Source organism: Procambarus clarkii, chromosome 29, assembly GCF_040958095.1.
Source record: "Procambarus clarkii isolate CNS0578487 chromosome 29, FALCON_Pclarkii_2.0, whole genome shotgun sequence".
Classification (NCBI taxonomy): Eukaryota; Metazoa; Arthropoda; class Malacostraca; order Decapoda; family Cambaridae; genus Procambarus; species Procambarus clarkii.
In genome coordinates this window covers 19,538,966-19,556,608 of record NC_091178.1, presented here as the reverse complement: position 1 = coordinate 19,556,608, position 17,643 = coordinate 19,538,966, and the positions used below count along the sequence as shown (strand labels likewise).

The 17,643-nt window shown below is 44.7% G+C and overlaps 1 long non-coding RNA gene across 1 annotated transcript in view; it reads left to right on the top strand.

Moving 5' to 3' along the window:
• The first annotated feature begins 584 nt into the window (after window positions 1–584).
• The window catches only part of LOC138369736 (uncharacterized), a 29,764-nt gene continuing 12,705 nt past the window's right edge, over window positions 585–17,643 (top strand). Inside the window, exon 1 of the long non-coding RNA XR_011229907.1 lies at window positions 585–759. This is a non-coding gene — a long non-coding RNA (uncharacterized lncRNA). The remainder of the gene's footprint in view (window positions 760–17,643) is intronic.

The window sequence follows — 17,643 nt, the reverse complement described above, 5'->3', positions numbered from 1 at the left end:
GTTTGTTTTCACCTCATCCAAAACTGTTTTCACCTCACCCAAATGCAGGTATATAAAATGAAAGCCGTTTAAATTATAGCATAGTAGAACTCTGTTTAGTGTTTGCTTGTTATAGTTGTGTGTGTGTAAACTAAAGTATTTGAAAATGTAATAAGTTATTACGAAACGCGTTCAAGTGTCGCGTCAGACTAGAAATAAAAATGAATTTTGGAAAATTGATTTTTCAATTACCATTGACAGTGAAAAGAAACATAAGAAATATTGAGAAAATTCGTGTTTGAATTATTAATCTTACTTTTTCGTTCATATTTAATAATATATATATATATACACAAACACACATATGCTGTACTCCTTGTTTAATTTCTCCCTGCAAGTGAGCTTCATTGTGCCACTAGTTTGTATTTTAAACATATGTTTTCACAAAACGATGGACGTCTAAATAAGACAGTTATTTAGAGCAAGCTCCAGTGAGAGTGCTGCAGGGAGGGGAGTGGGAGTCATCCAGGGGACACTCCCCCAGGGGCGCCGTAGTTCACGAGCGTGGGGGTGCTGGCGTAGGTCGCCCACACGCCTGCCACCCACCGTCCCACGCACTACCACCACTCCTCCACCTCACTCAGTCTTCTTGTTCCGTCTGTAGAGCGTGATTGAAGTGGACATAGAAGCACCATTCGGAAAGTCTGTTACTATCACTTCCCACTGGAAACTTTTGCTGATATATAAACGAGAATCCCGTCTCTTACATTGGCAATAATGGTAAGCATTTCTTAGCTTTAAATCTTATTTTAATTCGAAAGTGGATAAGTTGATTTACATTTTACTGGAACATTTGAATTGGTATTCTTTAATGGAATGAAAGTGACTATGGATTGTTTGAAATTTTGGTAGGGGTGAGGACGAGCTGTTAGACGACGTGCTAGTGGGTGCAGTTGACACCTGAAAATACGAATATATAATTTCGTGTTTTGGATTGTGTGTGAGGTGGAATATATGCATCACGAGGTGTTTTCCGCTTTTCGACGAATGAACGCTGAAAGAATGCTCTTCTTCTTGATGGTACGAGAAGTGCAATCCATCCTCCTCCTCAGATGGTACCTTTTTTGCACCACAGTACAAACGTTGACGTACTAAGCAATTAGACAGTAGAATTTTTGCACTATTCACTTTATAGTCCTAAAAAACGAACATAAATATTCATAGGCCAAGTATAGCACACATATGTACTATATTAGGTATCAGCGTATATTAGGCCTAGGAAGGTTAGGTTGGGTTAGTTCATGGAGGTTGTGGCAACGTGTCATGGGGGCGTGACGTGTCATGGGGGCGTGACGTGTCATGGAGGCGTGACGTGTCATGGGGGCGTGACGTGTCATGGGAGCGTGACGTGTCATGGGGCCGTGACGTGTCATGGGGGCGTGACGTGTCATGGGAGCGTGACGTGTCATGGGGGCGTGACGTGTCATGGGGGCGTGACGTGTCATGGGGGCGTGACGTGTCATGGGGGCGTGACGTGTCATGGAGGCGTGACGTGTCATGGGAGCGTGACGTGTCATGAGAGCGTGACGTGTCATGGGGGCGTGACGTGTCATGGGGGCGTGACGTGTCATGAGAGCGTGACGTGTCATGGGGGCGTGACGTGTCATGGGAGCGTGACGTGTCATGAGAGCGTGACGTGTCATGGGGGCGTGACGTGTCATGGAGGCGTGACGTGTCATGAGAGCGTGACGTGTCATGGGGGCGTGACGTGTCATGGGGGCGTGACGTGTCATGGGAGCGTGACGTGTCATGAGAGCGTGACGTGTCATGAGAGCGTGACGTGTCATGGGGGCGTGACGTGTCATGGGAGCGTGACGTGTCATGGGAGCGTGACGTGTCATGAGAGCGTGACGTGTCATGGGGGCGTGACGTGTCATGGGAGCGTGACGTGTCATGAGAGCGTAACGTGTCATGGGGGCGTGACGTGTCATGGGGGCGCGTCAGTGTTGAGAATGACAAGGCTTCAGGTGTACTGTTGTCACGTGCTGAACAATACTCTGGTCGTGACAGATGTTTAGATACAGATAACACTCATTGGTTAGCCAGTAAACAACAGTGGTGCTCTAGGCTCGCAGAAGGAATAGCCGAAGAGGAGACATGTCGCTGACAGTGGTACGTCGGTATACCGGGGAACGGTACGTCAGTGTATCAGGGAAGGGGTACAACAATGATTTAGGGGAGAATTACGTCAGTGTCATTATCATCATCAGTGTTGTCATATTATAGAATGGATATAAATTCACTTGAACGTGTCCAAAGTAGGATGACTAAGTTAATTCCCCAAATTAGAAATCTTTCATATGAAGAAAGATTAACAAAGCTTAAGTTGCATTCACTGGAAAGGCGAAGAGTTAGGTGTGACATGATAGAGGTGTACAAGTGGGTGAATGGACATAACAAAGGGGATATTAATAGGGTATTAAAAGTATCAACACAAGACAGAACACGAAACAATGGGTATAAATTGGATAAGTTTAGATTTAGGAAAGACTTGGGTAAATACTGGTTCAGTAACAGGGTTGTTGATTTGTGGAACCACTTACCGCGTAACGTGGTGGAGGTGGGGTCCCTCGATTGTTTCAAGCGCGGGTTGGACATGTATATGAGTGGGATTGGGTTGTTATAGATAGGAGCTGCCTCGTGTGGGCCAATAGGCCTTCTGCAGTTGCCTTTGTTCTTATGTTCTTATGTCATCACCCTCATCATGGAAGTGATTCGTCTGTGTGTCAGGGAGGTGGTACGTCTGTGTGTCAGGGAGGTGGTACGTCTGTGTGTCAGGGAGGTGGTACGTCTGTGTGTCAGGGAGGGGGTACGTCTGTGTGTCAGGGAGGTGGTACGTCTGTGTGTCAGGGAGGGGGTACGTCTGTGTGTCAGGGAGGTGGTACGTCTGTGTGTCTGGGAGGTGGTACGTCTGTGTGTCAGGGAGGGGGTACGTCTGTGTGTCAGAGAGGTGGTACGTCTGTGTGTCAGGGAGGTGGTATGACTGTCTGTCAGGGAGGTGGTACGTCTGTGTGTCAGGGAGGTGGTACGATTGTGTGTCAGAGAGGTGGTACGTCTGTGTGTCAGGGAGGTGGTACGATTGTGTGTCAGGGAGGTGGTACGACTGTGTGTCAGGGAGGTGGTACGACTGTGTCGGGGAGGTGGTACGACTGTGTCGGGGAGGTGGTACGACTGTGTCAGGGAGGTGGTACGTCTGTGTCAGGGAGGTGGTACGACTGTGTGTCAGGGAGGTTGTACGACTGTGTCGGGGAGGTGGTACGACTGTGTCAGGGAGGTGGTACGACTGTGTCAGGGAGTGGGTACGACTGTGTCAGGGAGGTGGTACGACTGTATCAGGGAGGTGGTACGTCTGTGTCAGGGAGGTGGTACGACTGTGTCAGGGAGGTGGTACGACTGTGTCAGGGAGGTGGTACGACTGTGTCAGGGAGGTGGTACGACTGTGTCAGGGAGGTGGTACGACTGTGTCAAGGAGGTTTATATTTTTTGGCAGCGGAATTTCTGCGCGGGCCCTAAGCCCCTGGCTGGCCTACTAAGTGTTGCTTGTTTCTGTTTTACTTGGGCGGAGTATGAGTATTTATGACTCGTATGGTCGCTTCAGTAGGATTTTGTCCCATGTGTTTAACAACTGCTCTGTTGAATCTAAGTTGAAATCTTAATGGGTAACTGTGCACTGTGTTAGATAATGTTCCAGTGGTCTGCCGGGCATTTCTCCACAGTGTTGACATTTTCTCTCATCTTCTGGAACCTGTAAGCCTATTTCCCATGCACATAAGTATCCAAGCCTGATGTGATGTAAGTGTACTTCTGTTGCTCTACTGCTCCCTTTCATGAAACTAAGTGATTCGTAGTTGGTTGAATTCTTGCACTAACCTGCAGATCCTAATGTTGAAGATACTGTGTTGAAGTCACTGTACATCTTTTGCATTGCTCTATTTCTATTTTCTTTCTCAGTCTATGATAGACTCTGTGGTATATAAATATATACATTTCTTTTCTTACTTTTGCAGCTTCGTTTGCAATGTTATTCCCTAATATTCCCACATGACTTGGCACCCAGTATCTGAAGGCCTTGACGTTTGAGTGTTTGCATTAATGATATGTGATCAGATGGATGTTGTCACTTATGTGATCTTGTTGCAAGGTTTCAATGGAAGTTATCGAATCTGTATAAATGATAACATGTCGGTATTGAGCTAGAACATGTTCCAAAGCCTTTTGAATGCCTAGTATCTATGTAATGTTGAATGCCTGTTTGAGGGTCTCCAACTAACTATAGAATTTCCTGCCTTAATTGCAGCTTTGGTGTCTTGTCCCATCTTGTCTACTGATCCATCTGTGAAGTATGTGAAGCTGACAGATTCTAAGTTTGCTTCTATGTGCATCTGTGTAATATTACGTAGCAGATGAGGATTAGTTTTTCTTGTCTTCAAGAGCAATAATCTTAAAGTCTGCTTGCAGCGATTTCCAAGGGTCTTGCATAGTGAAGTCTGCATGTATTTCGTCCACATCTTTCTCAGTGACAGTATTTGTTATAACGAATGTATTCAAGGTGTTTATTTCACAATGGGTCCACTTGTTGCTATTGGAAGCTCTTCTGTCCAGAGTTAGTGTTCCGGTGATTATATCTTTAGGTGAACTGATGCTTGGTCTGGTCAATATCTTGGTAAGCATACAGGCAGCATTCCCCTCTACACTTATTTCAATCGATGTTAGTTGTTTCTAGTCTTAGGTTCAGTACTTTAGTTCATCTGGGAGCACCTGTTATGACTCTCACTGCATCATTTTGAATAACCTCAACGTTTGCCCACTGGTCAGGAGAAAGAGTGAGAAGGCAGGCGCTGCTTAATCAACTAGGGAACGAACGACGTGTATGTAAAACATTCTTAACATTTTGTGTCCCGTTTCGAGACGGGGCCCTGTGGTTGCGCATTATATTCAGTCGCGATTTTGCTCTCTCCTTCAGATATTGAATTTGCTTGATGAATGTCATTTTAGAATCTATCCACACTCCAAAATATTGATATTGTGTAACCCACTGAAGGTTAATGTCTTGAATGTATAAGTGTCTGTCTAGAGTGTTGCCATCTAGTTTCATTACCTTAGACTGCTGTGCAGATATTATTAGCCCTAAAATGCTGCATTCAGATGTTACTTTATCTAACGCCTCTTGTGCTTTATTTAAAAGTGAAGGAACTGTGATAACTAATGTTATATCATCAGCATAGCTTAGCAATTTAACTTTTTCTGCAAATGTCATGTTAGTGAGGTTTTCCATAAGAATGTTAAAAAGACTAGGACTTAGGACTCCACCTTGTGGAGTCCCATTCTCATGCAAGTGGTAGTCCGACACTTGTCCTTGCAGCTTTATTCTAGCATACCTGTGACTTAGGTAATCTTGAATCCATGCTCGCATATTTCCCTTTACACTTTTTTAACTAAGGAGTGTAAAATTGCTTGCGGGCTTGCAAGTTCGAAGGTTTTTTCTAGATCAAGGAAGATCACTATAACCGGACCTGAGTTAACTGTTCCTAATAATGCTGCTATGCAGTTGGCAGTACCTACTCCTGTAGTGAAGCCAAATATGTGCTTATGCAGGTCTCAAATCTTCCACAGTAGCCAATTTAAGACCATCCGTTCTGCAGTTTTGAGACCATTCGTTCTGACCATTTCGGCTTAGGAATAGGAATGATATCTGCTTTCTTCCAAGAGGTCGGTAGTTTGCCTAACTCCTAAGAAAAATTTATAACGTCCAATATTCCTTGTTCTCCAGCAGGACCTGCATGTGTGATCATTGAGTATGTAATGTTATCAGCACCTGGTGCAGTGTCCTTACCGCCTTTTTTGGCTCTGATTAGTTCTTGTTTGGTGAAGGGGAGAGTAACATACGTCATTTGTAGCTATTTGTTGCTGCATATCGGGCTGCATTGATTGTTCGTGCCCGCCTCTTGTGTTGTTGCAGCATGAGCATCTCTGCTGTTCAATACTTCTTTGTTGGTGTTGTTGCATATCAGACTGCATTAGCTGTTGATGTCTGTCTCTTGTGTTGTAAGATTTTGTTGATCTTGAGTGGTCATTGCTTGTTGCAGTTGCTTTTGTGAATGTTGATGTTCTGGTGTCTTGACTACCCGACTGTTGTTGGTAGTCTGTATGTCCACGTTGCGTTGTTTGTCCTCTTGTGCTCCGTCTTGTCTCAGACTGTATTTCTTGTGTAACTGTGGCCTGCTTCACGATCTTGTCCATTATTACACAAGTGATTTCCTGAGTTTTTTGTTGTGAGGCTTGCGTCATCTGTAGGCAATTGAGAATCCCATGACGGTCACCAGAACCTGACGTCTCGCTGCTTTGTCTACTTTTGTGCGGCATCGTTACGCATTGAAAGATTTGCTTGTGTTCTAGTACTGGATCCAGGAGAAAGTCGATGGGTATCCCAAAAGCATTGTTCGTTTCGTCATTCTGAAGGGTCCAGCTTTTCCAAGCATACAGGTTTCCCTTGCAGGACTGTTACTTTTTCTAAGTAATTTGCATTCTGTCGGTCTGGTGGTGTCATTATTATTTCTCCTCTCAGGGTTGACTGGGATGGAAAATTTGAGCTCTGGTTGTTCCTTTTCCATTGCCGTTACTACTCCATATGATGTAGGAAAGTGGTGTGTCTGCATTTTCTTGAATTTTAGGAGATGTGCAGAGTGTGATGATGTCTGGTGTGAGACTGTTGGTGTCCTCTCCTGTCTCATACTGTTGCCCTGTTGCTGGGCTGTGGAGAGAGAGGTACATTGTCTGACACTGGCTGGTGTGTCACTGGTACTGTCCTCTCTAGGACCATTATGTCTGGTGACGCTGGTAGAAGCACATGGTGAAGCCTCGGTAGCAGGTTTCATTGGTGCCTGTTGCACCTCGGTCCACTGTCCCCTCCTCGTCTGAAAGCTGCCTCCATTGCCTCTTTCTCTTTGACGTCTCAACGTAGTGAGGACAGATTACTGCCCAACCTAATGCCTGAGACACTCCTAGGCCTGGAGAAATTCATTCCTCTCAAACGGAGGTCGTAAAATGATTTTCCAGGTGAAATCAGGGATACTTAACACCTAATTGAGCTGTTTGGTCTACCTTTCCATTAGGCTAAGCACACCTTCTAAGGTGCCTCCTTGTGGTAATGCCTGCAGGGTATCGCCTTGTCCTTCAGGGTAGAACTCTAAGTGACCTGGTCAATAATACGGTCCTCACACACACACACACACACAATGGGATATGGGCGACGAGTGTGGAAGGACAGTTTGGGTCGCCTGCATACTGGGTTGTGCAGAATACCTGTCAGCTGGGCAGTAGATAATCAACAACGTTGTTTGTCCATCAGTTGTAGACGAAATCGGTACTGTTTCCTTCCAAACAAGATATTCAATGGGTCTTGGGGTATTGATGTGTTCTTCCTCACAAAACCACGATGATTGGAGCTGATGGGTGGTCAGAATATTAAGTTTTCCAGGAAACAAAACCGTGTGCTGCCAGCTAGCAATGGCGCCGGCAACGAGTCCAGTCGAGTGTGTGGTGAGGGCGACCAGTGAAGGAGGGTAATGGTGGCTGATGGCGGTCAACTTCCGAGTAATTTGGTGAAGATGGTGTTGTGTAAGGTGCCTGTAGAAAATTTGCGTGGTCGTCCGGAACCCTTAGATCCCTATGGTTCAGGTGGTGAGGGATGGGCATGTGCCTTGGGGTCAGTAGGGCTAGATGTTACGGGGGGGGGGGATAGTGTGGTGATGACTACTGGAGGCTCTGGTAACAACGTCCCAGCGGCCCTGTCTCCAACCAGGCCGCCTGGTAGGTTGTCTGATCAACAAGACTGTTGGACACGGCTGCTTGGCGTATGAATCGCAGCTTGGTTCATCAGGTATCATTCGGAGGTGTTTATATTGAGTTCTCTCTTGAACACCATGCCGGCCAGTTATACCCCTTTTGTGTAGTGGGAGAGTGTGTAAAAGTCTTGGGCCCTTGATGTCGATAGATTTTTCTTTCATCATACGTATCGTACCTCATCATTTCAATGAGGCTATTTTACACATCCTGTCATATGCCTCCTGGTCTCATGTGATGTTATTTCCGTGTGAAGATTCTGAGCCAATCTCTCTAATATTTTACACCTGTAAATTATTATGTATCTCTCTCTTGTGTGCGCTCTAGAGAATACAGATTTAGAACTTTTAATCTGTCCCAATAATTTAGATGTTTTATAGAGTGGATTTTAGCAGTAAAAGATCTTTGTACACTCTCCAGGCCAGCAATTTATCTGGCTCTAAACGAGGCTGGCAGTGTGCTACAATATTTCATTCAAGAGAGCACTAGTGTCTTGAAAAGTATCATCAATGGAATGGGATCCCTTATATGAAAGGTCTATCTAACCTGACCTTCCTAACAGGTTCTTGTTATCCAACCTGTCATTTTTCTTGCAGTCGTGATATCTACTTTGTGTTCTTGAAAGGTAAGGTCTTCTGAAATGTTTCTGCCCGAAACCCTATGCGTCTTAGTAGCTTTACAAGAATGTAAAAACATCAATGCTGTGTACTCTCATAAACCCAATGTACCTTCTTGTATATAAATAAATAAATAAATAAATACTCCTAGATCCTTTATATTGCTTTTTCGTCCTTTAGTGTGATTTGATTGCGTTTTATATATAGTTCCATATTTTCCATAGCACAGAAACTGGAACTTATCTTCATAAACATCGTATTATTATCTGTGGCTCATTGAAAGAACGGCGAGTGTCACATCTTTCAACATCAACACTCGTGCAGTCATCGGGAGGAAAAACCTTCATGCAAACTGCACGTATCAGAAAGAAGAAGACGAGTGGATTATTTATATATAAAAGAGTTCTTACATTCTTGAACAGCCACTAGCACGCATAGCGTTTCGGGCAAATCTTTTAACAACCAGGAATCCATTTTACTGTTGGGTAAACAGACGCTACAGTTGAGGATTGGCGCCCAGTAAATGCTCCCCGGCCAAAGCGCTCGGGAAACGCCAGGCGAGTGTCTTACCATTACGCCTTGGGGACTGATTGATTAGATGAGAGAATAAAAGAATATGCATTTAAAAACTGATCTGCCACAAGTATCTTTATTTTATTATTACCATCAGTATGTATCAAGGAAAGTAAATCAAGCGTCATCCTAAATGTCTTCATGACGAGTACTATAGAAGTCAAGAAATGAATCTACAAAATTTGTAAATAGGTCGTAATATGAAACACATCCCGATACAAAATTTGATCTCTCCTGCATATATCAACAGACCATCGAGCATGTGTTTCCTAAGCCAAATGTTACGTTATATAACGAGAAGAACAGGAGTGAGAAGACCTGGGCCAGGACTCAACAGGCATTTACGCAACCACTAACAAAACCTAAACATTATTCGTATATCATGGCGGCTTTGTTTGCATTTTTTACTAAACAATTTAAGAGCTCTGAAGCACTACGAGTTGTTCATAACAATAAAGCTCTTGGGTTCTGAAGTATACAAGCTCGTAAACTGCTTAATAAAGGTAACAAAGCCACAGTATTTGAGGAAAGATGTAGAGATTTTCTTAGGCGTTGCGTAAAAGCTTGCTGGCCCTGTACAGCAGTATTGGATGAAGGGAAGAGAGAGATTCTTTCATAAAGAAACGAGAAAGACCCATGAGTTCCAGTTGGCTACGTTAGTGTAATAATGACAACATTATGTGAAGTATTTTGTAGTTTTTGCGGGAGTAAAAATATTGTGAAGATCTTTAAACAAGGTGGGAGAGAAGTTGGAGGAAGGTGACTGACTGATTGTGGTAGTGTAGCTAAAGAATGAAGAGAAGGAAATAAAGAAGCGAAATGACAAGAGGTTAAGATAGGAGGGGATGAGTGGGAAGGGTTGCTGAAACCTTTCAGTAGGGGTGGTTAATCAGGTCAACAATGAGCAGCGAGCAATATAAGGACAAAATTATATAGCCTAAGTAATAGTGGTAGTAAATAGAATGACAAAAGATGAGAATGCAATCGAGTCTAATACAATTTATTAGTTTATTTATAGATATGTTAGAAATCTAGTGAGTTTAGAGCCATTGCATTATACTAGCAACATTTCAAGAGGCGCGGAACGAAAGAGGGCATTTGGCATCACAGACACAATTAGGTGATTACAAACATCCACACTCAAGCTTTAGGGCTATTCGACGGAACATGTAGAGCAAGTGTTCTGCTAGTTGACTCTTCAGAGGTTGCAAGGCGTTTCACCTTTCTTTTTATGATGTCTTCAACAAAACCGTTAGAGAAGCCATTGTTGACTAGGACCTGTCTTACCGCAGAGAATTCTTCATCGACTTGCTTCCATCCTGAGTTGTGGCTAAGAGCCACAACTCAGGATGAAAGCAGGATGGAAGTTCTTCATCGACTTGCTTCCATCCTGAGCTGTGGCTGAGAGCCACAGCTCAGGATGGAAGCAAGTCGATGAAGAACTCTGTAGGGTAAGGCAGGTCTTAGTCAACAATGGCTTCTCTTAACAGTTTTGTTGAAGACGTCATAAAAAGAAAGGTGAAACGCCTTGCAACCTCCGAAGAGTCAACTAGCACAACACTTGTACCCACCTATTAGATTGTTTTACAGTAACTTCTTTTCGACGGCACATAAAACGGTGGAAAGTGTCCTGAAAGATATTATTGATAGGAACGTTATCCCTATCAGAAAATACAATTGACAATTTGATACAAAAAAAAAAAAACCTACTCATGAAAAACTCCCCAGACACCAAGCAGAACGCCCTGAAGGACACAAACGTCGTCTTTACCTTCATATGCTTGCTTGGGGACTGTAAGCCTCAAAGAACTCAGTATATAGGCAAGACAACAACGTCTCTTTCTAGGCAATTAACAAAGCACAAACAACAGGGCTCCATCAAGGAGCATATAATCTCTTCTCACAACCAGACCATCACCAGAAAAATCTTAACAAGCAACACATAAATCATTGATAAATACAGCGATAGAAGGAGACTCAACATCAGCGAGTTCGGTGTTGACAAAGGTCCAGATCGGCCGGAACATTCATCTCTGTTTCCCATTTCCCTGTGGATTTTCCGCATATATATATATACATATATATGGTTCCAAGGGGTTGTCATAGCCAGGGGGTGGTAATGGGGGACGAGCTCCCATGACCTATAAAATGCTCCTATACGGCATGCGTCTCAAATAGCCTCTGACAACCAAGTCCAACTCCTGGCCTGCACGGGTGGCTTAGTCAAAGTCCGGCGGAACTGCTTTTACCGACAGGAGAAGGGGCGAGGGCGTGCCTCTGGCGCCTTAAAACCAGCTGCTCCGGGTAGATGGGACTCGATAGCCTGGGAAGGCAGCCCATCTAGGGGAAGGAAAACCCTGATTTTAAACCTCCGCTGCCTTGCGGCCATACCCTTGTTTTTGGGAAGGCTTCAGGAGTCAACCTCGAGGAAAAATCCGGAGTTGGAGCCCCTAAGGCAGTTCGTTGTTGACGTCGACCTCGTTCTGGCAGCTCCTGCGACGTTGCTGGAACCATGCGTATTGGCATTTGCCTCTCTATTGGATAATTTCAGCAACGTGGAGAGGGGGGACCTGCTGCATGGGTAACAGCTTCTCCTCCATATCTACCTACCCAGGCTTTGCGCCCTGGAGAGGACACTCCAGCTTCGCCTCACAGCGTCGAACCAACACGGGAAGCGACAGTCTACCGGTTTTAAGTCTTCTGCTCGATTGGCGAAGAGTGTGACGCCAGGGGTTGCTTCCGACGGTGGGAGGGGTCATCGCGCCCCACTGGGCAGCTACCGCCCGCCTCAAGCTGGGCAAACCCCAGCCAATAAGGTGTTGCCTCGCCACGGTCCGTTAACCTCACTGGGTGCGTGGGGTTTAGGGTGAAAACTGATAAGCGGCCCGACAACTTTGCACCAAGCAATACCAAACCAAAGAAGAAAATATCAACTGCCCTAAAGCTGGGCACATGGAACGTCAGGACACTGACACCAGGTTTCTCTGACGACCTGCAAGAAATCAATGACGCCCGAAAAACAGCAATCATCGATAGGGAGCTGAGCAAGCTGCAGATGGATATTGTTGCTCTCCAAGAGACCAGGCTCCCAGGATCAGGATCTGTGAGAGAGAGGACCTTCTCTTTCTTCTGGCAAGGAAAACCTCCAGATGAGACCAGAGAACATGGTGTGGGATTTGCCGTCAGGAATGCACTGTTGGGACACATTATGCCACCGATGGGGGAAACCGAACGAATTCTGTCTCTGCAACTGTACTCCCAAACAGGACCAGTCAATGTAATTAGTGCATATGCACCAACCCTGACTTCTCCAGCAGAGGCAAAGGAGAAATTCTACGATAACCTCAACAGAGTCATAGCGAGAATCCCTGTAAAGGAGCCACTGTTCATCCTCGGCGACTTCAACGCCAGAGTGGGTGCCGAGCACAACATTTGGCCCACTTGCCTGGGTCAATTCGGCATAGGAAGGATGAATGAGAACGGGCAACGTCTGCTAGAACTCTGCTGCCTTCATGGTCTTTGTGTCACCAACACGTTCTTCGGCACAAAGCCTCAACACCGAGTATCTTGGAGACACCCCAGATCCAAGCACTGGCACCAGCTTGACCTGATTCTTACCAGGCGTGCAAGTCTACCCAGCGTCAAGATTACGCGTAGCTACCAGAGTGCTGTCTGTGACACCGACCACTCCCTGGTATGTAGCAGGGTCAAGATGCAACCAAAGAAGATTCATCACTCGAAAAAGGCGGGCAGACCTCGCATCGACACCACCAAGACCCGCAACCAGGACAAGGTGGAAGATTTTGCACACGTGCTCGAGGAAGCTCTTCCTGGCCCAGCTGGGGTCACTGCCTGTAAAAGATGGGAGCACTTCAGAGACGCTGTGTTCAACGCTGCCATTTCCACCTTTGGCAAGAAGACCAGCAGGTCGGCAGACTGGTTCGAGGCTCACTCGGAAGAGATGACACCTGTAATCGAAGAGAAGAGAAACGCCTTGGCAGCCTACAAAGCCTGCCCAAGTCGGTGCAACTTACAGATCCTTCGGGCCGTCCGCTGCAAAGTGCAGCAGAGCGCCAGGCGATGTGCCAACAACTATTGGCTCCAGCTCTGCTCCCAGATACAGACTGCAGCGGATACAGGGAATGTAAGGGGAATGTATGACGGCATCAAGCAGGCCCTTGGCCCAATCCAGAGGAAGACCGCTCCTCTGAAATCTGCCACTGGCGAGGTGATTCAGGACCAGACACTGCAGCTGAAGCGCTGGGTCGAGCACTACTCTGAGCTATACGCCAGGGACAATGTGGTCACCGAAGATGCCCTGAGCGCCATTGAGTGTCTGCCTGTGTTAATGGAGCTCGACAGTGAACCGACCCTGGAAGAACTCAGCGATGCCCTAGACTCCCTTGCTTCTGGTAAAGCTCCTGGCAAAGATGGCATTCCTGCTGAGACGTTGAAGTGCTGCAGAGGTAGCCTGCTCATGGAGCTGCACGAAATTCTCTGCCTCTGCTGGGAAGAAGGAGAGGTGCCACAGGACATGAGGGATGCCAACATCGTCACACTGTATAAGAATAAAGGTGACAGAGGCGACTGCAACAACTACCGTGGAATCTCCCTCCTCAGTATTGTCGGAAAGCTGTTTGCTCGAGTCGCATTGAAGAGGCTCCAAGTACTTGCAGAGAGAGTTTATCCAGAATCACAATGTGGATTCAGAGCTGGCAGGTCCACCATCGACATGGTCTTTTCCCTCAGACAACTGCAGGAGAAATGCAGGGAACAGAAGCAGCCACTCTTTGTAGCCTTCATAGACCTGACGAAGGCCTTCGACCTCGTCAGCAGGGATGGCCTGTTCAAGATCCTCCCCAAGATCGGATGCCCACCCAGGCTCCTCAGCATCATCAGATCTTTCCATGAGAACATGAGGGGCAGCGTGGTCTTTGATGGCCTAACATCAGGCGCCTTTGACATCCGAAGTGGAGTAAAGCAGGGCTGCGTACTGGCTCCAACCCTATTCGGGATTTTCTTCGCAGTTATGCTGCGGCACGCCTTCGGATCTGTCACGGAAGGCATTTACCTCCGGACCAGGTCGGATGGGAAGCTCTTTAACCTCGCCAGGCTGAGAGCCAAGACAAAGGTTCGGCTGAGGTGTCTGCGCGACTTCCTCTTTGCCGACGACGCAGCAGTCACTGCCCACTCAGCTGAAGACCTCCAACGGCTCATAACCCGCTTCAGCGAGGCCTCTCAGGCTTTCGGACTCACCATCAGTCTGAAGAAAACACAAGTCATGGGACAAGGAGTGGACTCCCCACCTGACATCGGCATCTCTGATTCCAAACTGGAAGTTGTTCACGACTTCGTGTACCTGGGCTCCACAATCTCTGACTCCCTCTCTCTTGATACGGAGCTAAACAAACGCATCGGTAAGGCATCTACTACCATGTCCAAACTGACAAAGAGAGTGTGGGCCAACAATAGGCTGACTGAGTATACTAAGATTCAGGTTTACAGATCCTGTGTCCTGAGCACTCTCCTTTATGGCAGTGAGTCTTGGACACTCCGTGCCCGTCAGGAAAGACGGCTGAATGCCTACCACATGCGCTGCCTTAGACACATCTTGGACATCATCTGGCAGGACAAGGTGACAAACAACAACGTCTTGGGGAGAGCAAGAATCACCAGCATGTACACAATGCTGAAACAGAGACGAATGCGCTGGCTCGGGCACGTTGTGCGAATGGGCGACGGCAGGATCCCCAAGGATCTCCTGTATGGAGAGCTGAGGCAGGGAAAGCGTCCAGTAGGCAAGCCCCAGCTACGGTACAAAGACGTATGTAAAAGGGACCTGAAAGCCATGGATGTCGATCTTGCTATATGGGAGACACTGGCTGCAGACCGTTCAGCCTGGAGGCAGTCTGTTCAACGAGGTCTCTCCAAGTTCGAGGAGTCACTTGCCAAGGAATCGGAGGCAAAGAGACAGAGAAGGAAAGCCGGTAACCAGGAAGACAGACCAGAATCGGACTTCGTTTGTGCTCGGTGTGGGATGGACTGCCACTCTCGGATTGGCCTCATCAGTCACACCAGACGCTGCACCAGGATTGACAACTAGGGCGCAACTCCATAGTCTCCCGAGACTGAAGGATGCCTACTATATATATATATATATATATATATATATATATATATATATATATATATATATATATATATATATATATATATATATATATATATATATATATATATATATATATATATATATATATATATATACAACTTTAGAACAGTCCTAAATGTTCTAAAGTTGTATACTTAACTCTCGTGTTTAGGAGAGTTGTGCCATATATATATATATATATATATATAGAAACGTTATCCCTACAGAAAAAAATCAGAAGATACAATTGACGATTTACTATAAAACCAAGAAAACGGCCAACCTACTCATGAGAAGCTCTCCAGACACAAAACAGAACGCTTTAAAAGAGACCAATGTCGTCTATGCCTTCAAATGCCCACTTGGGGACTGTAAGCCTCAAAGAATTCAGTATATAGGCAAGACAACAACATCTCTTTCCAGGCGATTAACGATGCATAAGCAACAGGGCTCCATTAAGGAACATATAATCTCTTCTCACAACCAGACCATCACCAGAGAAGTCTTAAGAAAAACATGGAAATCATCGATAGATACAGCGATACAGGCGGCTTGATATCTGCGAGGCAACACATTAAGAAGTCGACACCAGCAATCAACAGCCAATTAATGCACAATTATATTCTACCCACTTCAATACTCCGCACCAATATAGAAGCATCAAGAAATATGGGCCAATAGGCCCATTGCAGTTAATTCTATTCTTCCCTTTAACTTACAAAATATTATACCCATTGTTTCGTGTTCTGTCTTGTGTTGAAAGTTTGTTTTCACCTCATCCAAAAATGTTGTAACATATCACCTCACCCAAATGCAGGTATAAAATCAAAGCTGTTTAAACTCTGTTTAGTGTTTGCAAGTTATAGTTGTGTGTGTAAATTAAAGTCTTTGAAAATGTAATAAGTTATTACGAAGCGCGTTCAAGTGTCGCGTCAGACTAGAAATAAAAATGAATTTTGGAGAATTGATTTTTCAATTACCATCAACAGTGAGAAGAAATATAAGAAATATTGAGAAAATTCGTGTTAGAATTATTAATCTTACTTTTTCGGTCATATTTAATAATATATATATATATATATATATATATATATATATATATATATATATATATATATATATATATATATATATATGTCGTACCTAGTAGCCAGAACGCACTTCTCAGCCAATAATGCAAGGCCCGATTTGCCTAATAAGCCAAGTTTTCATGAATTAATTGTTTTTCGACTACCTAACCTACCTAACCTAACCTAACCTAACTTTATTGGCTACCTAACCAAACCTCACCTATAAAGATAGGTTAGGTTAGGTTAGGTAGGGTTGGTTAGGTTCGGTCATATATCTACGTTAATTTTAACTCCAATAAAAAAAAATTGACCTCATACATAATGAAATGGGTAGCTTTATCATTTCATAAGAAAAAAATTAGAAAAAAATATATTAATTCAGGAATACTTGGCTTATTAGGCAAATCGGGACTTGCATAGTAGGCCAAAAAGTGAGTTCTGGCTACGAGGTACGACATATATATATATATATATATATATATATATATATATATATATATATATATATATATATATATATATATATATATATATATATATATAAGCCTATACTTGCATAAACCACAAGTGAAGATTAAATAATCTTTGGACAACACCCACCAGTGGGACTCGAACCCAGAAAGCACAACTACCTTCCAGTAGCAGGCATAACTAGTATGCTTTAACCCACTACACCATCAGACCTTTCAAAAGAAGTAGATAGTTCGAGATATATATATCTCAAACATCTCTACTTCCCGAAGGCACCAGATGAGTGTGGGGTCAGTCTGCATTTTCCATCAAGCCACTGTCAATGTGAGAGAACTCGTGTCCAGCTTATAAGCCTATACTTGCATAAACCACAAGTGAAGATTAAATAATCTTTGGACAACACCCACCAGTGGGACTCGAACCCAGAAAGCACAACTACCTTCCAGTAGCAGGCATAACTAGTATGCTTTAACCCACTACACCATCAGACCTTTCAAAAGAAGTAGATAGTTCGAGATATATATATCTCAAACATCTCTACTTCCCGAAGGCACCAGATGAGTGTGGGGTCAGTCTGCATTTTCCATCAAGCCACTGTCAATGTGAGAGAACTCGTGTCCAGCTTATAAGCCTATACTTGCATAAACCACAAGTGAATATTAAATAATCTTTGGACAACACCCACCAGTGGGACTCGAACCCAGAAAGCACAACTACCTTCCAGTAGCAGGCATAACTAGTATGCTTTAACCCACTACACCATCAGACCTTTCAAAAGAAGTAGATAGTTCGAGATATATATATCTCAAACATCTCTACTTCCCGAAGGCACCAGATGAGTGTGGGGTCAGTCTGCATTTTCCATCAAGCCACTGTCAAT